Source organism: Cavia porcellus, unplaced genomic scaffold (assembly GCF_034190915.1).
Source record: "Cavia porcellus strain 051 isolate PalLab524CR breed Dunkin Hartley unplaced genomic scaffold, mCavPor4.1 scaffold_4, whole genome shotgun sequence".
Taxonomy (NCBI): Eukaryota; Metazoa; Chordata; class Mammalia; order Rodentia; family Caviidae; genus Cavia; species Cavia porcellus.
The window spans coordinates 106,708,446-106,736,176 of record NW_026947487.1 but is presented as its reverse complement, the minus strand read 5'-3'; the positions used below and the strand labels follow the sequence as shown (position 1 = coordinate 106,736,176).

The following is a 27,731-nucleotide window of genomic DNA, read 5'->3' as shown; positions in this document are numbered from 1 at the left end:
TTTAGACACATATATCCAATTTATTTCCCTTAGAAATATGGTATCAGGGGTTGGAGATTTAGCTCAGTGGCATAAGCATCTGCCTGGCAAGTACAGGGTTATGGGTTTGATCCCTGGTACCCATAAAAAAAAAAAAAAAAGAAAGTAGAAATATGGTATCAAGGTGCATCCATTTACCTAAAAATGTCTCAGGTGTACTACTTTATGGCACTGGCACTGCATTGTATACAAAAACCACATTTTCTTTATTCATTCATCAGTTGATGGGGATCTAGACTGTTTCCAAGATTTAGCTACTGCAAACTGTGCTGCTATAATATCTCTGTGGTATGATGCTTGTACTGTAACTCTTTCAAGAAGGGCAATAGCTGGGTCAAATAGAACCTCTAGTGCTAGTTTTTTGAGGAATCTCCATACTGATTTCCTTGGTGATTGTACCTATTTAAACTCCCATCAATAGTGAAGAAGCATTCCTTTTCCCCCAGAGCCTTACCACCTTTTGTTATTGGTTGCTTTCCTGCTGATTTTCATCCTTATAGGAGTGAAATGGGATCTCAGCATTGTGTTTTTTTGTTTGGGTTTTTTGGTACCTGGGATCAAACTCACTACTGCACTTGCAAGGCAGGAACTTCTGCTGCTGAGCTAAATCCTCAGCCCCCACAGCAATGTTTTAATTTGTATCTCTCAAATGAGCAGTGGTGTTAAATATTTTTTCATATATTAATTTGCTGTTTGTACTTCATCTGATACGTGTATTCATTTCAGATGTCCATTTGAGGTTGGGTTTTTACATTTGTGGAGTATAATTTTTTTTTAGTTCTTTATATATTCTAGATAGCCTTTTGAAGAACAGCTGGAAAACATTTTTCCCACTTTGTGGATTGTCTATTCACTCTGTTGGGGGCTTTCTTTTGTTGTGCAAAAGCTTTTTAATATTATGTGATCCCAGTTGTTCCTGGTAATATTTCCTGTGCATTTGGGGTTTTATTCATAAAGTGTTTGCCTACATCTGTGTCTTCAAGAGTTTTACCAATTTTATCTTCCAGCAAGATTGTTTCTGTTTTAATATTTAGATATTTACCTATCTCAGTTTTAGTTTAGTGCATAATGCAAGATATGGGTCTAGGTTTAATCCTCAACATGTAGAAAGCCAGTTTTTCCAGGACCATTTATTAAAGAAGCTATCTTTCTTCCAGTGAAGGTGTTTGGCACTTCTGTCAAAGATATGGTAGCTGAGTGTGCTCAAAGTTGTTTCTGCACTTTCTGTTATGTTCCACTGATCCTTGGGTGCTGGGGATTTTTGCCAACACCATACTATTTTATTGCAATAGCTTTGTAATATGACTTTGAATTGAGATTGTGATGCCCCCTGACTTGCCTTTGTTGCCCAGAATTGCTTTTGCTATTCTAGGTCTCCTGGTTCCATATAAATTTTAGGAGTGGGCCTGGGGATTTAGCTCAGCAGCATAAGTGCCCGCCTTGCAAACATGCAGTCATGAGTTCAATCTCCAGTACCAAAAAATAAATAAATAAATAAAATTTAGGGGGGAAAATGGCGGCTTGCTAGGAAGCTGGACAGAGAACCTTTGTGGAGAAAACAGCTCAGATGCTAGAATTTCACAACATGGAGAGGGCCAAACGATTGGAGAATGATTTTTATTAACCTAGGAGGAAACCAAAGGGAAAAATAAAATTAGGAAGAGGAAGGAAAAGCGCGGGTGGAAGGTTGAAGCCTGACACGCTCACTGAGAACCGTTCCACGCTGTGCTGGGCACGCCCTAGAGTCAGAAGATCCAAAGTCGTGCTGAAGCCACGGCTGCCGATTACAAGAGTCAATGAATCCTGGACCCTTGGTGGGAGGACGCGGCGCATTGTGGAGTGGAGCCAAGGTAGAGAGCTTTATTGGCTCTCGGTGAGTACTAGAAATTGGGTCCTGGGGCCCTGTGGAGCAGCTGGAGCCACCTGGCCAGGCTGGAGGAGGCCACGGAGTTTTCTGGGCCTGGGCACCTGGGCACCAAAGCCAGGTGCCACGCAGTTTTCTGAAGAGGCAGGATGCTGATCTAGCAGTGGAAAAACCACATCAAGCTAGAATCTACATTTGCGGAGGAAGGAAAAATGCTGGAACCCTATGCGCTCACTGAGACTGGTCCGCACTGTGCTGGGAACACCGTGGAGTCAGGCAATTCAAGGTCAAGCTGAAGCTATGGCTGCCGATAACAGGAATTGTTGAGTCCCAGGCCTTGGTGGGACACAGTGCAGTGTGGACTGGAGTCAAGATGGAGAACTGCATTGATTCCCAGTAGTGCTGGGGATTGGGTCCCATGGCTGCTGTTGCTGGCTGGAGGACATCTTGGAGCTGGGCAGAGCCTGGCACCATGGTGGAATCAGTCGGCCACCCCAGGTGCAGAGAGGACTGGTGGGATATGTGGGGGTGAGCTATGTCTCTGGTTGGGACCCAGTATCCAGGGACAAAACTGTCACAACACTGTGATATCCACAAGGTACAGCCTAAGTTGCTAAAGGAACTTGTGGGTCAACTGGCTCAGAGGCTCGAGGATAGCCTGCACCATCCCTGCATCCCTGTGTGTACCTCAGATTACAGCAAATTTGGGAGGGCAGCAAAACCCCAGTCAGCATGCTTTGGAAAGACCCTAAGCAACATGGAGAGGGCCAGAGACTCACAGGACACACCTGTCTGAAAGAAACCAGAAACATGACAAGACAGAAATTAAAAAAAACTCCTCCAGCCACTGACCCTGGGAAAATAAGCCCAGAAGAGGTAAGTACAGAAGAGAACCAGTGCAGCAATCATGCAATATTAGACACAGCATCAGCAGACATAAAGACATACCTTCAAGACCTCACAGATGAATTTAAAACTGTACTTCTGATCCAAGTGAGGCAAGATATAAAAAGATTAATTAAAGAAATGATAAGAACCCTCCCAAGAGAACACAGATGGAAGAACAGAGGAACCCAGAAAAGGAAGAGAAACCTTTGATAAAGAATATAAACAAAATCTAGAATACATGAAACAGATCCAAAGAGATTACCAGGGAATTAAAAACTCCATTGAAAGCTGGAAAAATGCCTTGACAGAAACTAAAGTTAGCCTTTTGAAACTTGAAGACAGATTTATGATGTGTGATCATGAAAGAAAAGATCTCTTAAAAATAATAAGGAACCAGGAAGAAACAATTCAAAGGCTAGAAGACAACAAGAGGATTTAAAACTTAAGAATAAAAAACATGAGCAAAGAAGCAGGAGTAAGCACAATGAATTACAAAGACTATTCACAAATATAATTAAGGAAAACTTCCTAAGCATAGGAAAAAGAAATGATATCCAGTTAAATGAGGCATACAGAACTCCAGCCACCTACAACCAAAACATATAATAATCAAGATCCCAGAAATCCACAAGAACAGAATATTAAAAGCAGCCAGAGAAAAGAAGCAGATTACCTACAAAGGAAAAATTATCAAAATAATGACAGACTTAGCAACACAAACTCTCAAACTGAGAAGAGCCTGGGGGGAAATAGTCCAAGCACTGAAAGAAAATAACCTCCAACCAAGACTGATGTACCCGGGAAAACTCTCTCTCAAAATTAAGGGAGAAACAAGATATTTCCAAAACAAGGAGGAACTGTGGGAGTTCATGGTCACCAACCCAACCATACAAAAATTACTGAAGGACATTCTATAGAGAGAGAGGACAAAATACCAGGATTCCAGCAACAGTAGCAGAGAGGCCTCAATGAACAGGGCAGACAGTGGAATGAGGAGTAAAGTGGACAAATAATAGCAGAAGAATAGAATAGTACAGATGAGGCAGAGAAGGTAAGCAATAATCTTTAATATAGATAGCCTTGATACCCTAACAAAAAAGAAACACAGGCAGAGTAGATTAGGAAGCAGGATCCATTGAGATGCTCTAAATAGGAAATACACTCAACCTGAAAGATGATTAATAAACTGAGAGTCAAAGATGAGAAAACAATGCTATATGTGACAGGAAACCAGAGAGAAATAGGGACAACTCATCCAGCAGCTGCAGATAGACTGGAAAGCTATGACACTTTTGTGCAGGGCAGAATTGCACAGCTGGAAGGAAGGAAACCCTTGTGACTTTAGCAAGTAAAGGAGTACAGCTCAAGATCAAGCACAGGGGTAAAAAGGTTCAGCAACACTCAGATAGATAACAGGCTGGCCCCCTTATCTAAAAACTAAAGGAGCTAGCGGGACCCAAAATATACAAAGCACCCTGAGAAAGGGAAAAGGAAGGAACTGTCTTAAAAAGGAAGACAGAGGACATTGTTAATAGTGTATCAGGATTTAAAAGTCACAGTAGTCTTATTGCTGTTTAGTTTGATTATATTTTGTTCTGGTTTGTCTACTCATAGTAGATTTGAGGGCACAGACAGCTAACCCAAAAATAGCAGGTTAGGAACTTCTGGGAGAACATGGTGGACAAATAACAGCAGCCACGGAGGCTCTCTGAGATTACCAGCTTAGAATCCAGGAGTGGTGCCATGTGAGGAGTCCTAAGCGAGGGGAGATGTACCCTGCCGACCCAGGAACGAACTAACCTGAGAGAAACCAACTGGAAATGCAATCCTGATGCTATAACAGGAACAGATAAAATCTCAGTGCGGAAGCTGGATCCCGCACCATTGGAAGCCACAATTTGAATTTCCTGCTGCCGCTGCTGTGTCCCAGTCGGCACAGCAGGGAGAAAGACTCGCGAAAGCTCTGAGAGCGGGAATCGGCGAACCAAACGGTGTTGAGAGCGGAACTGGCAGGGAGCCCTGCATCGACCTGCAGTGAGTGAGAGAAATGGAGACCCTTTCATAAATTAGGAGACTCTAACAGACGACATTCTGGGACCAGGCAGACTAGCCGGAACAGGGCTCTGCAGTGACTTTAGTCGCATATTCCCCTCTCAAGCGGGATTGGTGGGGAGCACTTGGCCTGGTGACACTGCGGACTAAGAACCAGTAGGTTAGCCCAAATCAGGTCCCTGTGCCTGGCAGTGCACCCTCGCAGTGAAGCCTTCACTAGATTGACCTGGAAGGGCAGGGCCTGGCAGAGGCTGCCCAGGTCTGTGTCTCCCTAATACACTGCAGTGGGCAGGAACACCTAGCTGGCGGATTCAAACAAACTGTAACAGACAAAGAGAGAGAACACTGATCCAGGAAAGGGAAATGCAAAAGAGAATGAAGACAGAAAACATGCAATATTGGACATGGCACCAACAGACATAAAGCGGTATCTCCGGAGCCTCATACATGAATTAAAAAATGAAGTATTTAATGAAATAAAGCAAGAAATAAGTAGAATAGTTAGAGAAATGCTAAGCACCGCCCAAGAAAAAACAGATGGTGGAATGGAAGAACAGAAAAAAAGGGGAAAATTGTTTGATGGAGAAAATAGAGAAAACATAGAATATGTGAAGCAGGTTCAAAGAGATTACCAGGAAACTAAAAACTCTATTGAAAGCTGGCATAACAGCTTGAAAGAAACTAAGGATAGATTATCTGAACCGGAGGACATATTTGTAAGGTGGGAGCATGAAATGAAAAACTTCTTAAAAATAACAAGGAAACAAATAGCAATAATACAAAGGCTAGAAGATGATAAGAGGATCTATAACTTAAGAATTAAGAACATAAAAGAAGAAGTAGGGACTCAAACAAATGAACTACAAAAGCTATTCACAGAAATAATCCAGGAGAATTTCCCTAATTTAGCAAAAGGTAAAGATTCTCAGATGTATGAGGCATACAGGACCCCAGCCACCTACAACCCAAACAGCTACACCCAGGCATATAATAATCAAAATTCCAGAAATCCAATATAAGAACAGAATATTAAAAGCCATCAGAGACAAGAAAGAGATCACTTACAAGGGAACACCCATCAGAATTACAGCAGATTTCTCAGCACAAACTATCAAATCACGAAGAGCATGGGGGGAAATAATTCAAGCTTTGAAAGATAATAACCTCCAGCCAAGATTGACATATCCTGCACAACTGTCCCTAGAGATTGATGGAAAAACAAGGTGCTTCCAGGATAAAGAGGAACTAGGGGAATTTGCAACCACCAATTCAACTCTACAGAGGTTACTGCGGGATATTCTAAAAATGAAAAAGACCAAGATTCCAGAAACAGTGGCAGAGAGGCCACAATGAATGGAGCAGAAAGCAAAATGAAGAAGACAACCTGACAACTAATAACAGAAAAAGAGCTCAGCAGAAATGAGGCAGAGAAGGCTGGACAGTAGGAACAGCCATTTTGGAGAAAACAAGACATCATAATAGGTAGTACTGATTTAATATCCTCTTGTTTTGAAGTCCCATCAAACTTTTGTTCTTCTGTCTCCATCGGTTTTAACCTGTTGTATCTTATTGGATCTTATTGTATGTGATAATATAAACAAAAACTTTTTTAGACAAGATTATACAGAAACCATTGTTCATTTTCTGTTAGTTGATTCTACATACCCTGTAATACTGTCACTCTCTTGAATGGTTTTACATTATCTTGATATGTTTGAAGCTGCTACAGTATATGAAGTTGTACCCAAAGATTTTAAGGAAAGAGACACTATGATAACTACTTTTATGTCGAGATTATCTTGTGCTGAAACACTATTTTGCTTAAATGGCTATGTTTTGACCTGCACTGTTTTGTTGTTATGCCCTCTTTTTTATCTCAATCTCCTTTTTATTATCTACTTTTTCATTTTTATCCTTTTAATTAAGGGAAAAATAAATAAAAAATAGCAGGATATATTATAGTAACCCACATTGATTTCCTATTAACTTGATTTGAAACCCTCTATTGCTCTCACCATCTTGTTTTGACTGATTTTCCTCTATTCTGTTATGCTTGATAGTACAAGTTCGAAAGTATAGGCAAAACTGTGAAGACAATAAGATTCATTATGACGCCCATTCTGATTGACTATTATCTTCTTTTGAAGTCCTGTAATATCTCCAATGTTTTGGTTTTATTGGTCTTGTTCTTTACCCTTTTGTTCAATTTTATATAACTGATGATACAGGCAATTCTTTTTAAGATAACAAGAGACATTATGGTAACCATTGTTGATCACTGTGTATTTTGTTTTTACATTATGTATTATGTCCATCCTTTTGATCTGACTGACTCTGCCCTGTTATGTCACATTTGATTTTACTTTCTTCAAAAAAAAAAAGTAATAAGAACTGTGGGAGTAATAAAATCCAAAATGTGTAATTGTCATTGTACAAAAGAAAGGAAAAGAAAGTGCTCTAAAGGTTATAACTGCATATATATTTAAGTGTATAAGATAGATAACCATATTATGGAGTTTTGTTGGATCATTGAACAAAACTGTTTGCAGTCTCACTGTTTGAAAGTCCCCTCTATATGCTTTAATTTTTTAACTTAAACAACTATTTCTAAGATGACAATATTAACTAGTGATTTCCTACTGTTTGTTTTTTCTGAAATTCTGTATCACTTGTACCCTTTTTCCGTTTTTTTTTTCTTTTTTCTTCTTAAAATTTTAAAAAAATAGCAGGTTATACCACATTAACTATCCTTAATTTCCTATTAACTTAAACTGAAACCCTGTGTTACTTACATTGTCTTACTATGACTGATCTTATTTGAAGCTGGTTTGTTAGACCGCTGTTTTGCCTTGACTGTTTTTATTTGAATTTGGTATCAAGTCTAAGAGTAGAGGCAACTACTCTGAAGATGACAAGATATAAACAATATCCATTCCAGTTTTGATTATTAACTGCTTTCAAGTCCTACAATGTCTTCAAAGTTGTGCTTTTATAAAAATAGTTATTTAATGCTATGCTTAACTATATATTGCCTGATGATGTGGACAATTCTATTGAAAATAACAAGAGAAAGCATAGTAACTACTGTAGATCACCTAATATTGTGGTCTTATATGTCTTTTTCATTTCATGTTTTTCTAGGAATTTGTTTTGTTGTCTTTTTGATCTGTTTTCCCCTATAATACAGAAAGGATAGATATACATGTAGAGATTCACACATGGGAAGAATTTCTAAACAATTTATAGGAACAGATTATATACTACAAGATGTAAAGAACAGATACTCTAAAGAGACATTAGGAAACCGATGCTAATTCAGTAGCATTATGATATAAAACCCAGCAATACTATCATTCACTGTTCAGTGATATTAGTCTAGTCTCTTATGTTCAATTTCAGCATACATAAAGATAAAGACAGATACCATGAAGAGACTGAGAAACATTATGGTAGTCATCATTGACTTCCCCAAAATCAGGTCTTGAAGACCTACAAGGCCTTCAGCATCCTGTAATGATCTGATTAGTTCTATAATGTTCAGTATATATTCTATGTGTGTGAAGATGGGGACAACTATTTGGAAGAAAACTAGAGACAACAAGATAGACAGTGAAGATATCCAGTGGACTTGTTTTGAAATCTGTGTTTCTTTACATTGTTTCCTTATGCGGGGCTGGGGATTTAGCTCACAAGCATAAACACCTGACTTGCAAGCACGCAGTCATGGATTTGATCCCTGGTATGGATAAAAAAAATTAAAAAACATTGTTTCCTTATGAACTGTTTTGTCATGTTTAATCTTACCCTCGTTAAGATAAAAAACAAGTGTGTAGGACTGATAACCTTATTACTAAGTTTTTGTTGGATCACTGAGCAGAAATGTTTGCAATGTCATTATCTGAATATCACTTTGTATGTTTTAATTTTGTAACTTGAACAACTATTTCTAAGATGACAATATATAACTTATCAACTAGTGATTTCTGTTTATTTTTCTGAAGTTCTGTATTATTTCTACACTTCTTTCCTATTTTCTCTTTAAATAAAAAATTAATTAATTAATTTTAGGAGTTTTTTTCCTAGTTCTGTGAGGAATGCTGTAGATATTTTGATTTGGATTGCATTACATTTGTGTAATAGTTTTGGAAGTATGGCCATTTGCACTATATTTGTTCTATCTACCTAAGGACAAGGGATATCTTTTAATTTTCTGATATTCTCTTTGATCTTCTTTTTCACAGTACTGTAGTTTCAATGTATAGGTCTTTCACTTCCTTTGTTAGGTTGCTTCTTAAATATTTCAATTTTTAGATGTTATTGTGGAAGGTGTGACTTCCCTAATTCATTTCTTAGTTTGTTATTCATGTACAGGAATGCTATTAAATTTTGAGAGCTGACTTTGTATCCTGCTATACTGCAGAATTTGGTTATTACTTCTAAGAGTCTTTTGGTGGAGTTTGTGGTGGTAATCTGTCTAGAATATCCTGTTATCTGCAAATATCGATAATTTAACTTCTTCCTTTTCTATCCATATCCCTTTTATTTCTTTCTCTTGTCTAATCACTCCAATATTTCCAGAAATATACTGTACAGAAGTGGTGATAGTGGGCATCCTTTCCTTGTTCCTGATTTTATAGTGAAAGCTTTCAGCTCTTTTTTTATTTAAAGAAAGGCAAAACAAAATAGAAAACGGGCAGAAATACATACTTTCAAAGAAAAGAAATAAACAGTAATAAATCACTAGTTGATGTATACATATTGTCCCCCACCAATAGTTGTTCAAGATACAAAACTGGAACACATAAATGGGAATTCAACTAGGAAAACTGCAAACAGTTCTGTTCAACTATCCAACAAAAACTAAGTAATATGGCTATCAATCCTATACACTTAGACATGTACACATTTATCCATATCTTCATTTATGTTGAGACCTAAAATTTATTAGATTAAAATCCTTCTGAACAAAGATTAATAATACTGCTGGATTTCACATCATAACACTCTGGAATCAGAACTGGGTACTGCAGTTTCCCTTTCTTTCCTTCAAAGTATTTGTACATTTCATCATGTGTCATAAGATCAGTTTTGATAAACTGTTTATAGGTTTTATGCAAGCATGAGTCTTAACATGTATTTCTAACCTTTCTGTATTAGAACAAAGCAGGATAGAACTATACATTTTTCCTATAGCTACATAAAACTAAAAAGACAAATAAAACTGTTGTATAAGGAGTTCTAGCAGGTCACTGTGCTGTTTCTTGTTACCATCAACAGAATTGGCTATATCATCAGATAAAGTATAATTGAACATATCAGTACATAACAGAATTAACAGAAATACAACTTTGTAGATAGTGTAGAGCTACAAAAACAGGTAGTAATTAAATCAGAATGGATATCGTGGTGAATCATTGTCATTTTCAGTATAGTTGTCCATACTCAGCTTGATACCAGCAACCTAGCAGTTTTCAATAAAATCTGTCAATAGTAAGCAGCAATCAAACAAGTCAGATTTAACTAAGATCAGTCATGAACAACAGTATAAGTCATTTAAGGATCCTGATTGAGTTAGTAGGAAATTAAAGATGACCACTATGCTATGTCCTGATATCTTCGGGACAGTTGTCTGTGCCCTCAGATCCAGTGCTTGTATACAAACGAGGATGGAACAAGTTCCAACCAAGCAGAGTGGTGCGAGTAATAGGGGTTTTAATTCCTGATAGGGGTTTTAATACACTATCATCTATATCTTCTGCTGGTTTTTTTTTTTTTTGAAGACTATTCTTCTTCTTTATTCCCCCAGAATGAACTGTGTATTTTTTGGTCTCCCCAACACTATATTGTATTGTATTGTTTTGTACTGGGGTGGGGGGGGCAACCTGCTATTTACCTAAGTGTTTCTGAACTTTCTCACTCCTGGGCTGGATTTCGAGTTATATTTCTTCATTTATTAAAGCCTGTCTGTTCAACCTATCCATAAATACTGATCCAGTTACCCCTATTACTCTCTGGTTCCCTATCACATCGAGTTCCGTTTTCTCATATTTGAATTTGGTCCATATAATCTTCTTCAGGCTAATTATACTTCCTATAAAGAGTCTCTTGGTGGACCTTACCTCTTGATCCACTCTGCCTGCAATTTTTTTCCCTTAAATTAGTGTATCTAGACCATCTATATTAGAAATTATATCCAACCTTCTTTGCCTCATTTCTGTTGTGCTCTTTTTCTGTCATTAGTTGTCTGTTTGTCCTCTTCATTTCACTTTCTGCTCCATTGATTGTGGCCTCTCTGCCACTGTTTCTGGAACCCTGGTACTTTTCTCTCTCTTTAGAATGCCCTGCAGTATTCTCTGTAGAGCTGGATTGGTGGTTGCGAATTCCCCCAGTTCCTTTTTATCTTGGAAGCATCTTGTTTCTTCATTAATTTCTAGGGACAGTTGTGCAGGATATATCAATCTTGGCTGGAGGTTATTGTCTTTCAAGGCTTAGATTATTTTGCCCCACACTCTTTGAGATTTGATGGCTTGTCCCAAGAAGTCTGCTATAATTCTGATGGGAGTTCCCTTGTAAGTGATCTGTTTCTTATCTCTGACAGCTTTTAATATTCTGCTCTTATACTGGATTTCTGGAATCTTGATTATTATATGCCTGGGTGTTGTTCTGTTTTGATTGTAGGTAGCTGGAGTTCTGTATGCTTCATACATCTGAACATCTTTTCCTTTTCCTATGTTTGGGAAGTTTTCCTTGATTATTTCTGTGAATAGCCTTTGCAGTTGCTTTGTTTGTACCCCTGCTTCTTCATTCACATTCTTTACTCTTAAGTTACAGATCCTCTTGTCATCTTCTAGCCTTTGTATTGTTACTGCTTGTTTCCTTGTCATTTTTAAGAAGTTTTTCCTTTCATGTTCCCACATTACAAACTTGTTCTCAAGTTCAGATAATCTATCCTTAGTTTGTTTCAAGCTGTTATGCCAGCTTTTAAGTTTTTAGTTTCCTGGTAATCTCTTTGAACCTGCTTCATGTATTCTATGTTTTCTTTACTTTCTCCATCAAATAATTCTCCCCTTTTTTTTGTTCTTCCATTCTACCATCTGTTTTTTCTTGGAAGATGTTTAGCATTTCTTTAATTACTCTTATTTATATCTTGCTTTACTTGGTTAAATACTTCACTTTTGAACTCGTCTATGAGGTCCCGAAGATATCGCTTTATGTCTATTGGTGCCATGCCTGATATTGCAAGTTTTCTGTCCTCATTTTCCTTTGCATTTACCTTTCCTGGATCAATGTTCTCAGGATTGGGGACCGAGGACCCTTTTTTGTTGCTTCCTCTTTTCATATTCTTTGCTCCTTCCATACAGGCATATATAGGAGGCCCAGTTTCTTTCTCTGTCAGTTTCAGTTTGTCTGAAGCATGCTGACTAGGTGGTCATGCCCACTGCAGTGTACTAGGAGGTACAGACCCGGGCAGCCTATGATGGGCCTGCCCTCCAGGTCAACCTACTGAAGGCTTCACTGCATTAGGGTGCACTGCCAGTCACAGGGACTTGATTTGGGCTGGCCTATTGGGCCTCAGTGCACGGTGTCACCCAGGTCAAGTGCTCTCTACCAATCCCACTTGAGAGGGGTATATATGACTGAAGTCACTGCAGCACCCTGTTCTGGCCAGTCTGCCTGGTCCCAGAATGTCCTCTGTTGGAGCCTCTATGTCTATGGAAAGGTCTTTATTCCTCTCACTCACCACAGGTTGATGCAAGGTTCCCTGTCAGCTCTGCTCTCAATTTAGTTCACCGATTCCCGCTCTCAGAGCATTTGCGTCTCCAGTGAGTTGAAACTAGTGGGCTATCCCAGCTGCACCAATTCAGGCACAGCAGCAGCAGTGAGTCCAACCCGCAAGTTCTAGTGGTGGCACCAAGACGAGCTGTTCCAATCATAGCACCTGAACTGCATTTCTAATTAGTTTCTCTCAGCTTAGTTTGTTCCTGGGTTGGCAGGGTATATCTCCTTCTGCGTAGGACTCCCCATGCCACACCATTCCTGGAATCTAAGCTGGCTATCTCGGAGAGACTCTGTAGCTGCTGTTATCTATCCACCATCTTTTCTTGATCCCAAGCTTTCAGCTTTTGAACATTTAGTATAATGTTGAATGTTGGTTTGTCATAGATGGCTTTTATCAGATTGACACAAAGACCTTACAGTCTAATTTTCTATAGGTTTTTTATCATGAATGGTTGTTGGACTTTATCAAATGTCTTTTCTGCATCTAATAAGATAGTCATGTGATTTTTTTCCTTTGGTTCTGCTAATATAGTATATTACATTTATTGATTTGTATAAGTTGAACCATCTCTGCATACCTGGGATAAATCCTAGTTTGTCATGGTATATAATCTTCTTGATGACTTGCTGCATTCTGTTTGTCAGTATCTTATTGAGGATTTTTGCATCCATGTTCAATAAGGAGACTGGCCTGTAATTTTTTTATGGTTAGACCTCTTTCTGGTTTGGTATCAGAATAATGCTTACTTGCAGAAATGAGTTTGGGAGTATTGCTTCCCTTTTGATTTCATTAAAGAGTTTGAGGATTAATGGCATTAGATCACTACATTTCTTGTAGAATTCAGCAGCAAATCTTTCAGGATCTAGGCATTTATTTCTTTGTAGGTTTTTAATTTTATCTTCAATTTCATTAACTAATATTGGTTTAGTTAGAATTTTTACTTCCTAATTCAGTTGGGAATTTGTAAGTATCTAGGAATTCATCTATTTCTTCTAAGTTTTCCATCTTACTAGAGTACGACTTCTCAAAATAGTTATTAATGATCTTCTGGATTTCTGCAGGATCCATTGTGATTGCACCCTTTTCTTTCCTGATTGTATGGATTTAAACCTTTTTTTCCCTTTCTTTAATACGGTTGGCTAAAGGCTTGTCAATTTTACTTAAGCTTTCAAAGAACCAACTCTTTGATTCATTGATGCTTTATATTATTTTCTTAGCCTCAATTATATAAATATCTGCTCTGATCTTTATAACTTCCTCCATATATGAGATTTGGGCTTCACTTGCTCTTCTTTTCCTAGAAGTCCGAGATTTAATGCTAGGTATTTGAGTTTGCTCTGTTTTTCTGATGTGGGAATTCACTGTTATAAATTTCCCTCTTAAGACTGCTTTCATTGCATTCCATACGTTCTGGTATGTTCTGACACTATCATTTAGTTTTAGAACTATCTTTTCTTCTTTAATTTTGTGACCTATTAGTTGTTTGGGAGGATGTTGTTTAATGTCCATGTGTTCATGTAGTCCATGTGTTCATGTGAGATTTCTTTTAACATGATTTCCAATTTCATTGCACTATGATCTGATAATATACACGGGATAATTTCAATTGTTTTGCCTTTACTTAAGCTTGTTCTATGAGCTAGTATGTAATCTATTTTGGAGACCATCCCATATGTACTGAGAAGAATATGTATTCTGATGTTGTGAGGTGGAATACTATTAGATATCTACTAAGTCTATTGGATCAGCTCTGATTTTTTTTGTTGAATTTTGGGTCTATTTGATCTATTTGTGACAGTGGAGTACTGAGGTCCCTGTTACAACTGTATCAGTGCTTATATGATTTTTCCAATCAATTAGTTTTATACAGTTAGATGAATCAATATTTGATGCATATATATTTATGACTGCTATATCTTCTTCTTGTTCTCTTAACAAGAATCTATTCATCTTCTTTGTCTCTTCTGACCACCCAGTTTGAAATTCACTGTCTCCAATTTGAATAACTACTCCTTTCTCTAGCTTCCTGTCATGAGTATTTTTTTCTACCCTTTAACTTTGTCTATGAATTTCTTTTTGAATTAAATATGTTTCTTATATGCAACATATTGTTGGATATTGTTCCTTGATTTATTCTGCCAATCTGTTTCTTTCCACTGTTAAATTAAGACTATGTACATTGATGGCTATAACTGCTATGAACTGACTTATCCTTGTTATGGTAATTTCCTGACATTGGTTCTTTTTCTTTACCCTCTGTTTATTTGCTTGTCTTAACTCATAAAATCATGGAACTATCCTCATTATCTTTTTCTAGAATATCCTTCAGAACTTTTTGGAATGCTGGTTTGATGGTCATGAATTTCTTCAGCTATTATCATGAAGTATTTCATTTTCCCATCATTTGTGAAAGGTAATTTTGCAGGGTACATCAATCTGGCCTGAAGCTGAATATTGCTTTATCTATTTATTGGCCTTCTGTGAAGTGTCTATTCATTTCAGTTGCCAATTTATTAATTCTTCTATTTTAGAGGATTTTAAGTTTTTGAGTTCTTCACATACTTTAGATTTAGTCCTCTAGCTGGTAGTAATTTTCCCATTCTGTAGACTTTTTCACTCTGTTGTTTATTTTGCTGTGTAGAGTTTTTAAAATTTGATATGATCCTATTGGCTGATTTTTGGTACCATTTACTCTGCCAGTGGGGTTCTGCCTATGCCTATGACTTGGAGTTTTATCTATTCTATCTTCCAGCAGATTAAATGATTCTGTTTTAACATTCAGTTCTTTAATTTTGACTTTAGAACACTGTGAGATATGGGTTTAGATTCATATTCTACATATGAATAGCTAGTTTCCCCAGCATCATTTATTAAAAAGGTTATCTTTCCTCCAGTGTATGTTTTTAGACCTCTGCCAAAGATAAACTATTCAGATGTGGTTGGGATTCTTTATGAAACTTCTGTTCTCTTGGTTCTCATGTCTGTTTTCATGCCAGTACCATGCTGTTTGCATCACTGTAGCTTTGTAATACAACTTCAAATCCAAGATTGTGATGCCTACCTCTTAGCACTGGTTGTTCAGGATTTATTTGGCTATTCTGGGTCTTTATGGTTCCACATAAATTTTAGGATTGTTATCTACAGTTCTTAGTGAAGAATGCTGTTGATTTTCGATTGTGATTGTGTCAAATCTGTGTATCAATTTTTGAAAAATGGCCATTAGACTATATTGGTTCTGCCTATCCAAGAACCAAGGATGCCTTTCCATTTTCTGATGCCCTCTTCAACTGCCTCTTTTAGAGTACTGTAATTGTTAATGTGAAGGTCTTTTATTTCTTTAATTCCTATGTAATTTTTCTTGATGCTATTGTGAATGGTATTGTTTTCCTAATTTCTTTCTCAGTGGGTTCATTATTAGTATAAAGGAACACTACTGATTTTTGTGTTGATTTTATATTATGCTACATTGCCAAATTTGATCGTTAATTCTAGAAGTCTTTGATATTTTTGTGCCTTTCACATAGAGGATCATGTCATTTGCAAACAATGATAATTTGGCTTCATTTCCTATACCTATCCCTTTTATTTTTCTTACCTAACTGCTCTGCCTAATTTTCAAGTACTATGTTGAACAAGAATGGTGATAATGGACATGCCTGAGAGTGACTTTGTTTCTGTTTTAGAGGGAAAACTTTTGGGTTTTCTTCATTTAATATGATATTGGCAGATTTGTCTTAAATAGCTTTTATCAGATTAAGGCAAGTTCATTCTATATTTATTCAGGGTTTCTTTTAATCATGAAAGAATGTTTAACTTTGTCAGATACTTTCTGCATCTACTGAGATTATCACATGATTTTTGTCTTTGCTTCTATAATGTAGTATATTTACTGTTTTGCCTGTGTTGAATCTTTCTTGCATCCTTGGGATGAAGCTGACTTTGCCATGATATATACCTTTTGATGATTCTTTGCAGTGTTTGTCGTATCTTATTGAGGATTTTTGCACCTGTATTCATTAAAGAGACTGGTGTTCACTTTGTGGGGGTTGGGGGCTGGATGCTTGTCTGGTTTTGGAATCAGGGCAATGGTAACTTCCAGGAACAACTTAGGAACTACTCCATCCCTTTCAACTTCATTAAAGAGCTTGAGTAGTACTGGTGTTACATCTTTCCTGAAGTTTTTGTAGAATTCAACAGTTAATCCATCTGGACTGGGGCTTTTTTTTTTTTTTTGAAGAGAATAAAACCAAATGAAATAAAACAGAATAGAATCAATCAAAACAAAAGGATAGACATGGTACATGACTTAAAAACAAGTACAAGGAGATCAATAATGGCTACCATAATGCCTCTTGTTGTCTTCAAAAGAACTGCCCTAACATCAGGCATAATAAAATCGAACAAAATAGTACAGAATAAAACTAATAAAGGCAAAATAATGGAAACAGTGCAGGACTTCAAAAGAAGATAAGAGTCAAACCACAATGGGAATCACAATGAATCTTATTGTCTTCAAACTAGTTACCTATACCATCAGACATGATACAATCAAACAAAATAAAATAGAATAAAATCAGTCAAAACAAAACAATGAAAGCAATGCAAGGCTTCAAATCAAGCTAATAGGAAATCAAAAATGGTTTCTATAATAATATATTTTATTACCTTTGAATCAGCTGTCCATGCCATTAAATGTAAGATTAGACAAACTGAAACAGAATAAAACCAAACTAACCAGAACAATGAAAACAATATGGGTTTCAAATCACAATAATAAATTAACAGTGGCCACTGCCTCCCATTTTTAGATACTTTCTCCTCTTTTACTTTGACAGGATATATTGTACATTTTGGATCCCACTAGCTCCTTTAGTTTTTATATTAGGGAGGCAACAACTACCCCTGAGCATGATCTCAAGTTGTATCCATTTACCTACAAGAGCTCAAGATTACCTTTCATTATAGCTGAGTAGTTTTCCATTGTATAAACATGCCATGGCTTTCTAATCAGTCTGCAGCTGATAGGCAAGCTACTACCACTTCTTTCTGGTTCCCTGTCACATAGAGCATTGTCTTCTGACCTTTGGCTTTCAGTCTATAAATCCCCTTTCAGGTTAAATGTGTTTCTTGTATAAGACATATTGATGGACCCTATCTCCTGATCCACTCTGTGTTTCTTTTTATTGGTGAATTGAGGCCATCTATATTAGTGATTTTTTTTGTCTTTTTCCTTTTTATTGGTACTGGGGATTGAACTCACGACTCCCTATTTGCAAGGCAGGTGCTTATGCCACTGAGCTAAATCCCCAGCCCCTATATTAGTGACTATGGCCAACATTCTCTGCCCCATCTTTGTCATGCTATTTTCCTGCTGTTGGTTGCCTACTTTTCCCCTTCATTCCATTTTCTGGCCTACTCGGTAAGCCCCCTCTGCCACTGATCTTAAAGCCATGGTCTATCTTTCTCTGTCTCTGTCTCTCTCTGTCTCTCTCTGTCTCTCTCTGTCTCTCTCTCTCTCTCTCTCTTATCCTACAGTATTTTTTGTGGGGTTGGTTTGGTGGTCATAAATGCCTTCAGTTGTTCTTTGTCATGGAAGTATCTTGTTTCTCCATTAATTCTGAAAGATAGTTTTTCAGGGTACAAAAATCTGGGTTAGAAGATGTTTTCTTTCAGGACTTGAAATTCTTCACTCCAGGAGCTTTGGGAGTTTAAGATCATCGCTCCCAGTGGTCAAGGACCCATCCAGCTTCCAACCACACTAGACTGGGTTCTGCGTTTTTGGGTCTGCTTGGGCCATGCCCAGTGATCTTCTTTCAATCAGGGGAACTAGGCTACTGGAGGAGTTGAGTTTCTGTACACTGGCGGGGAATCTGGGAGTCCTCCCAGTGGTTAAGGACCCGCCCAGCTTCCAAGCATACTAGACTAGGCTTGGGAAGTTTTGTGGCCCAACTAGATTATGCCCAGTGACCTTCTTCAATCAGGGAAGTCGAGGGCACGTGAAGTGAGTTCCACACATTGGTCCTTACCCATGGAGAGCTTTGGACCATCATGCACAGTGGTTAGGTGCCTGCCCAGCTTCCTGGAACACTGGAGGTGGCACGGGAGGTCCTGTGGGTCTGACGGGACCATGCTCAGCAGCCTCCATTCAGTCCCAGGAGCCGAGGGCATAGGAGACAATTTCCAACATGCCCAGGGGAAGCCTTGGAACAACGCTTGAAATATGGAAATATAGGAAAATGATAAAAAGGCAGACCAAAATGCAATCTCAAACCTCCAGCCCATCCAAAGAAAGCCTAGGAGCCCTGTACATAGAGAAAATATATGCCATACACCTGAAATACCTGAAATAATAGCAACTGAAATAAAGAAGCAACTCTGGGAAGCTTTAAAGGAATTCAAACTAGAAATAACCTCCCAGGTAAAAGAAGAAATGATAAAAGTAATGAAAGAGATGCTGAACACATCTGAAGAAGACACAGTTAAAAAATTAGAGGAACAAAACAAAAAGAGAGAATCTCTGGATGAAGAATATAAGAAACAAACAGAATACATGAAAAAGATTCAAAGAGATAGACAGGAAATCAAAAATTCCATTGAAAGTTATCAAAACCACCTCAATGAAAGTGAAGATAGAATTTCAGACCTCAAAGACAAGATTGTAGCTAGTGAACAGGAGAGGAAATATCCTTTAAAAATAACAAGAAATAAGGAAATAACAATTCAAAAGCTGCAAGATGATGCAAAGAAAAACAACATAAGATTGATAGGGATAAATGAGGATAGGGATAGGGATAAAGAAAGGGACAACACAAATGATATCAAGAGGCTATTAACAGAAGTAATAGCTGAAAATATCCCAAACATGAGAATGGAAACTGACATTAGGATTAGTGAAGCATATAGAACTCCAAATAGCCATAACCAAAGTAAAACTACACTCAGACATAATCACCAACCCAGAAATCCAACATAAGATATCACCATCCCAGAAATCCAACATAAGAATAGAATATTAAAAGCTGTTAGAGAGAAAAGACAGATCACCTATGAAGGAAAACCTATCAGAATCACAGCAAATTTCTCAACACAAACAATCAAGTCAAGAAGAGCACAGAATGAAGTATTTCAGATCCTAAAAGAAAATTATTTACAACCTAGACTGATATACCTTGCAAGCTGTCCTTCAAAATGGATGGAGAAATAAGATACTTCCACGACGAAGAACAGCTGAAGAACTTCATGATCACCAAGCTAACCCTGCAAAGAATACTGAAAGACAGTTTAGATACACATAGGAAAAAACCACTAAGCAAGGCAGACAATTAAACAAAATGGAAAGATAAAGATGCAACAGCAGAGAGATAATATGTCAATAATAAACCAATATATAACAGATATAACCATTAATGTACATGGTCTCAATTCACCAATTAAAAGAAACAGACTAGCAGAATGGATCAAGAAACAATATCCAACCATATGCTGTCTACAAGAAACCCATCTAACCCAGAAGGAAACTCATAGACTGAAAGTCAAGGGATGGAAAACAATACTTCATGCAACAGGAACCCCCCCAAAAAAGGAGAGGTAGCTATTCTGTTTTCAGACAATGTGAACTTCAAACCAAAAATGATACAAAGAGATAAAGAAGGTCACAACATACTGGCTAGGGGAAAAATTCAAGAGGAAGAGATAACAATCTTAAATATATATGCACCAAATTCCAGAGCACCCAGTTACACAAAGCAAGTTTAATAGAAATGAAAAATCAAATAAGCAATAACATAATTATAACAGGAGATCTTAACACACTATTGACACCAAGGGACAGATCAACCAGACAGAAAATCAGCAAAGAAATAATAGAAGTGAATCACACCTGTGAACAAATGGACTTGATAGATATATACAGAGTGTTCCATCCAACAACATCAGAATATACATTTTTCTCAGCAGTACATGGGACATTCTCTAAAACAGAACATATACTAGCCCACAGAACATATTTAAATAAATGTAAAAGAACTGAAATCATCCCATGCATGTTATCAGATCATAGCACCATGAGACTAGAAAATAATGATAAAAGAAACTGAAAAAAACCCCACAAACACATGGAAATTGAATAATACACTCTTGCACAATCAGTGGGTCATGGGGGAATTAAAGAAGAAACTAAATAATATCTACAAGCAAATGAAAATACAAATACAACTTACCAGAATCTGTGGGCTGCAATGAAAGCAGTCCTCAGAGGAAAATTTCTTGCACTGAAATCCCATATCAGGAAAACAGAACGAATACAAATAAACAACCTGATGCTACATCTCAAACATCTAAAAAAAGATCAAGTCAAGCCCAAAGCCAAAAGAAGGGAGGAAACTACAAAAATCAGAGCAGAAATTAACACAATAGAGACTAATAAAATAATCCAAAGAATCAATGAATAAAAGAGTTGGTTCTTTGAAAGAATAAATATAATTGATAAGCCCCTAGCCAGCCTTATTATAAAAGGAAAGAAAAAGCTCAAATTTATGCAATAAGGAATGAAAAAGGTAAAATCACTACAGACTCTGTGGAAATACAGAAGATCATTAACACCTATTTCAAAAACCTCTACTCTAATAGGTTCAGTAACACAGAAGAAATAGACAGAGTCCTAGAAACATATGAAGAACCAAAGCTGGGTCAAGAAGATGTAAAACTGCTGAATAACCCAAATTTCTATTAATGAAATTGAAAATGTAATTAAGTCCATACCTACAAAGAAGAGTCCAGGCCCAGACGGATTCACTGTGGAATTCTACAAGAAATACAAAGAAGACTTAATGCCAACACTCCTCAAACTCTTCAATGAAATCGAAAGGGGAGAAATTCTTCCTAAGTCATTCCTGGAAGCAAATATTACTCTAGTACCAAAACTGGAGAAAGACCCAACTAAAAAAAGAGTACTACAGACCAATCTCCATAATGAACACAGATGCAAAAATCCTCAATAAAATACTGGCAAATAGAATGCAGCAAATCATCAAGAAGATTATATACCATGACCAAGTGGGATTCATCCCAGGCATGCAGGATAATTCAACATATGTAAATCAATATATGTAATCTACCATATCAATAAAGCCAAAAGCAAGAATCAAATGATCATTTCTACAGATGTAGAAAAAGCTTTTGATAAGGCCTTATACTCACTCATGATAAGAACCTTACAGAAAATTGGAATAGATGATCTTTACCTCAATATGATAAAGGCCATCTATGACAAACCAACAAACAGCATCATATTAAATTTCCAAAAACTGAATGCCTTTACCTTAAAATCAGGCACAAGAAAAGGATGTCCCTTATCATCGCTCCTATTCAACACAGTACTGGAAATACTAGCCAGAGGAATTAGACGAGAGAGAGAAATAAAAGGGATAAAGATAGGAAAAGAGGAAGTTATCATTTGCAGATGACCTGATGCTCTACATAGAAGACTCCCAAATTCCATTGAAAAATCTCCTAGATATAATAAATAAATTCAGCAATGTGGCTGGATACAAAATCAATACTAAAAAGTCAATAGCACTCCTATACACTAACAACAAAATCACAGAGAGAGAAATAAGAGAAGCCACACCCTTCACACTAGTATCCAAAAAAATGAAGTACTTAGGAATTAATCTCACAAAAGAAGTAAAAGATCTATACAGGGCAATCTGTAATACCCTGAAAAAGGAAACTGAAGTGGATCTCAGAAAATGGAAAGACATCTCTTGTTCATGGATAGGAAGAATAAATATTGTGAAAATGGCCATTCTCCCAATGCAATCCCAATGAAAATACCATCAACATACCTCATAAAGCTAGAGAAATCACTCCCAAAATCCATCTGGAACTAGAAGAGACCTAGAATAGTAAAGACAATTCTAAGCAGCAAAGGCAAAGCAGGAGGCATCACAATCTGACTTGAAGTTATACTACAAAGCAATTGTAATAAAATCAACGTGGTACTGGAATAAAAACAGATCTGAAGATCAATGGAATAGATCAGAAGATACAACCACAACTACAAATATACTCAACCACCTTATCTTTGAAAAAGGGGCCAAACATGTTCACTGGAAGAATGACAGTCTCTTTAATAAATGGTGCTGGAAAAACCAGCTCTCCATATGCCGAAAATGAAAACTAGACCCATGCCTATCACCATGTACTAAACTAAAGTCTAAATGGATCAAAGATCTGAATATTAAAACAGAAACACTAAATCTGTTGGAAGACAAATTGGGTAAAAATCTTGAAGACACATGGGCAGGTACAGAATTCATGAACAGGAATCAAACTGCACGGGAAGTACTTCCCAGAATCAGTAACTGGGATCTCATCTTATTAAAAAGTTTCTGCATGTCAAAAGAAATCTCCAGCATAGTCAAAAGAAAATCTACAAACTGGGAAAAAAAATCTTAGTGAACTGTCCCTCAGACAAAGGTCTTCTGTCTAAAACATATCAGGAATTTTAAAAAAATCAGACCCCTGAAATTCAAAGACCCAGCCCAAAAATGGGCATCTGAGATTAATACACAGTTCTCAGATGAAGAAATACAAATGGCAAATAAATATATGGAAAAAATGTTCACCATCATTAGTCATTAGAGAAATGCAAATTAAAACCACACTGAAATTTCATCTCATTCCTGAAAGAATGGCCAAGATCAAGAAAACCACCAACAACAAATGCTGGAGAGGCTATGGGGAAAAAGGAACTCTCCTGCACTGTTGGTGGGAGTGTAGACTAGTGCAACCATTGTGGAGGTCAGTCTGGAGATTTCTCAGAAAGCTGGGACTGGAAGCCCCATTTGACCCAGCTATACCACTTCTAGGCATATTCCCAGAAGAACTGAAAGCATCATACCACAATGATATATCTGCACCCATGTTTATAGCAGCACAATTTGTAATAGCTAGGTCTTGTAAACAACCTAAGTGTACAACTGAGGAATGTATTAAAATTTGTGGTATTTTGAAACACTGGAGTATTACTCAGCTTTAAGGAATGATCTCATTGAGATATTTATAAATAAATGGACGCAACTTGAGACCATACTCACAAGTGAAAGAAGTCAAAGTGACATACATAAATCCTGTATAGTCTCTCTAGTGTAAGAAATGGTAAGAATACATAAGATTTTATGGTAAACATGATTCCCCATTACATTGTTTTAAAGCCTTATATTGTTTCCATTCATTAGTTGAAATGGTTTTATCCTGGGTTGTTTAATTTTATTACCTGTGATGGTATGAACAGCTATTTTGAAGAAAACAAGATATTATAATAGCCAATGCTGACTTAATATCATCTTATTTTGAAGTCCTACCACATTTTTGTTCTTCTGTTTCCAATTGGTTGTATCATGTAGTATCTTATTGAATATTATGTGTGGTAGTATAAACAAATTTTTTATGGACAATGAGAAAATTTAATAACCACTGTTCATTTTCTGTTATTTGGCTCTCAATGCCCTGTAATACTTTCATTCTCTTTAATGGTTTTATACTATTTTGTTGTTTGATACTATTGTATATGAAGGTATACTCAACTATTTCAATGAAAGAGACATCATGGTAGTAGCTACTGTTAATATCGGGTTGCCTTGTGCTGAAATACTGTGTTGCTTAAATTGTTCTGTTCTGATCTGCTTTGTTATGTCCTCTTTTATCTTCATCTCTTTAAAATAAAAAAAATTTTTAAAAGAAATACTTCACTCCAAGCTCTTCTTGATTTGATGGTTTGTGTAAAGAAGTCTGTCATGATTCTGATGAGTTTTCCTTTATAGGTGATCTCTTTCTTTTCTCTGACAGCTTTTAATACTCTGTTCTTGTGTTGGATTTCTGGAATGTTGATTATTATCTGTTTGGGTGTAGATTTATTATGGTTATAGCTGGCTGGAGTTCTATATGCCTCACTTACCTAAATATGATTTCCTTTTCCTATGCTTGAGAAATTTTCTGAAATTATTTCTGTAAATAGCCTTTTCATTTCATTTGTGTTGACCCCTGCTTTTTCACTCACATTTATTATTCTTAAATTGTGCTTCTTTGCATCATCTTGTAGCCTTTGTATTATTACTTCCTGGTTCCTTCTTAATTTTTAAAAGATCTTTCCTTTCACAATCACAAGCTGCAAACCTGCCTTCAAGGTCTGAAATTCTATCTTTAGCTTCTTTCAAGCAGTTTTGCCAGCTTTCAATGAAGTTTTTAATTTCCTGGTAATCTCTCTGAATCTGTTTCATGTATTCTAAGTCTTTTTTATATTCTTCATTCAAGGTTTCCCTTATTTTTCTATGCTCCTCTATTCTTCCATCTATATCTTTAGAGGTGCTTAGCAATTCTTTTATTATGTTTTTCATTTCTTCTCTTACCTAAGACAGAATTTCTGTTATAATTTCTTTTATAGCCTTGTGAAGTTGTTCTTTACTTCAATTGCCATTACTTCATAAACTGCAGGTGTGTGACTCCCAATTTCTTCCATGTTTACATCTCCTGGACCAAAACTGCTTGGGTTGGAGGCAAGAGACTGCCTTTTGCTTTTTCCTCTTGTCATAATCCTAGTTTCTTCCAGACAGGTGGGTAGTGAGGTCCCAGGCACTTCCTGTGTTGGCTACAATTTTTCTATAGTGAGACTATTTGATTTTTCTAGCCAGTGCTGGCTACGGGTATCTGATGGTGACCACTGGATGCACAGGTGTAGGGCTGTCTGCTGCTTTTCCCAGCCTGCTTTGGCTCACTGGTGGCTGAGGGAGTACACGCAGGGGCAGGGGCGCGGTAGGGGAAGGGGCAGGCTACTGCCTCCCTACTGAGCTGGTTAACAGCAGAGAGCCCCCACCATGTAGAGTATGTAGCGGGGAGCTGGCCACCACCTCTACACTGAGCTGGCTGGGAATAGATTTAGGGAAACCTCAGCGATGGCTGTTGGAATATGCACAGGGGCAGGACTCAGTCTAAGCAATTTTCACCAGACTGTTCCCAGCTAGGAGTGGCTAAAGGAAGCCAACTGCAGCTCTAGTTTCAGGCTTATCCTGCCTGATTCCAAAACAGCTCTCAGTCAATCACCCTCCCTGTGGGAGGACCAAGTCCTCTGCACTCAAGACCAGCTAGTGTAGTTCTCTACATCTCATGACAACCAATTTATAACTACAGCTATGTTATTATGGCTATAGTAATAAAATCAGCATCATAGTGCCAAAGATGAACTAAACATGGACAAACCCTAAGGACCAACAATGTATCATCCTTAACCACAGTAAAGAGATCTATGATTATAGTATGAGTATTATGACAAATAAAATATTGACCTACTATTTATCTATAGTAAATATCTACTAAGTGGAACATCCCTACTTCTACTAACAAAAGAACAATAATAGCATAATATTAACTATCAAGACATTCATAAAGCTTAGTAATTATAATAATACAGGTAGAGAGTTAAGAACTGGATAATAAAGTAAAATTTGAAAATTCAATGGGACATGAGGACAGAAAGTAATATAGGAGATCCTTTGAAAAATAAAATGAAATTTATTGCTTGAAAACAGTCAATGCAAAGAATGAACAAGATAAACACGGAGCAAACTACAGGAAGTAAAAGAAAGATAAGAAGGAAGCGGGTATGGCAACATATGCCAATAACCCCATGCAGGAAGATCACTGTAAGCTCAAGGTTAGCCTGGGCTACACAGTAAGTATAAGGCCAGCCTGCACTAAAAGAAAGATTAAGTAAAAAAAAAAAAAAAACCTTTAATTTGTGAACAAATAGTTTCTTCCCAAGATCTGACATCTTGGGACTAGTCAGTCATGATTTTATCTACCTATCTTGGGCTTTATGGGTTTTTGAGGTACCTTCCATGGCCCCTCTGATTGTTCACCCCTGAGTTTTGTCATCCAAGCAAGGTATGTTTTTGATCACATTGGTAAATGGGAAATGTGATCAGTCCTCTGGTATTTGCTGAACGTAGGTTGCCAGGTGGATGTTCAAGTGGACTGCTGGACTTAATGTCAACACTCTAAAGTCCAGGGCGTATGCCATTCCCAGCCTTAGCTTACTTCTCTAGAAGGTCTCTGTCTAGTCCACTCCCTCTCCATGGTGGTCACCTATAACTATTTCTCATCCAGTCAATTTAGGAGAGTAACACTGGGATCCCTGAAGTCTCTGGCCAGGTCCATACCTTCTCCATGTTTCTGCAGGCATTCTGGGCATAGTCCTTATCTATATCAAGTCAGTTTATTAGTCTGCACCTCTGCTGCCCCATGGCAAAGGGAAGCAAAATGTTCTAGGGCCATCTTGGAGTTGGAAGATTGTTACACCCTTGTGTGGGCAGTTGTTGGGCCTGCCTATTTGCATTGAGGGGTCCTGCACTGAGGTTTTTAAATTACTGATTCAATCTTCTTATTTGCTACTGAGTTGCTCAAATTTCTATTTATTTATGACTCAGTTTAATGAAGTATTTTTCTGGTCTACTCAAATTGTTAGTATATAATTTGTTCATAGTGGTCTCTTATAATCCTCTGCATTTCTATGGTACAGTAAGTCCCTGACTTATGAACATTTCAATTGTGAATTTTCAGATTTTTATAAAGGACCTTGCCTTTGATGTGATGTGAACAATTCATAGAAGTAGCTCATATGTCTGCTGGATACTGTCACAGATGCACTGCTGTGTGTTCACTGTATGCAATAGTGTACACTAGTACAGTACTCAGGGCCCAGGATGTCCAGAAACAAAAGGAAAAGCCGTGGGGGTGTGGAAGAGACTGCTACGAAGTGTAGAGCAACATACACTGTACTGTATATTTGTGTCAAAGGTACACCAGACTCACTTTGTTGGACTTAGAAATGAATCCAACTTATGAATGTTCTCCCAAAATGTAAGTCAGGAACTTACTGTATTATGCATAATGTCTCTTCATTTTTTTATACCTGGAATCGAACCCATGACCTTGTGCTTGCCAGGGAGGCGCTTATGTCACTGAGCTAAAAACCTGGCTGTTGTCCTTCATTTTTGATTTATTTTTCTTAAAGGATGGCTGATTTTCTTTCGAAAAGCCAACATTTATTTT

The 27,731-nt window shown here is 37.3% G+C and overlaps 1 long non-coding RNA gene across 1 annotated transcript; it reads right to left on the bottom strand.

Annotated features, from left to right (window-relative positions):
- On the bottom strand, positions 1 to 22,515 carry LOC134475790 (uncharacterized). Its single transcript, XR_010047037.1, has 2 exons — positions 22,469 to 22,515; positions 1 to 2,695 (listed from the first exon to the last, which is right to left on the bottom strand). It is a non-coding gene; the product is annotated as an uncharacterized LOC134475790 (long non-coding RNA).
- Positions 22,516 to 27,731: the final 5,216 nt, after the last annotated feature.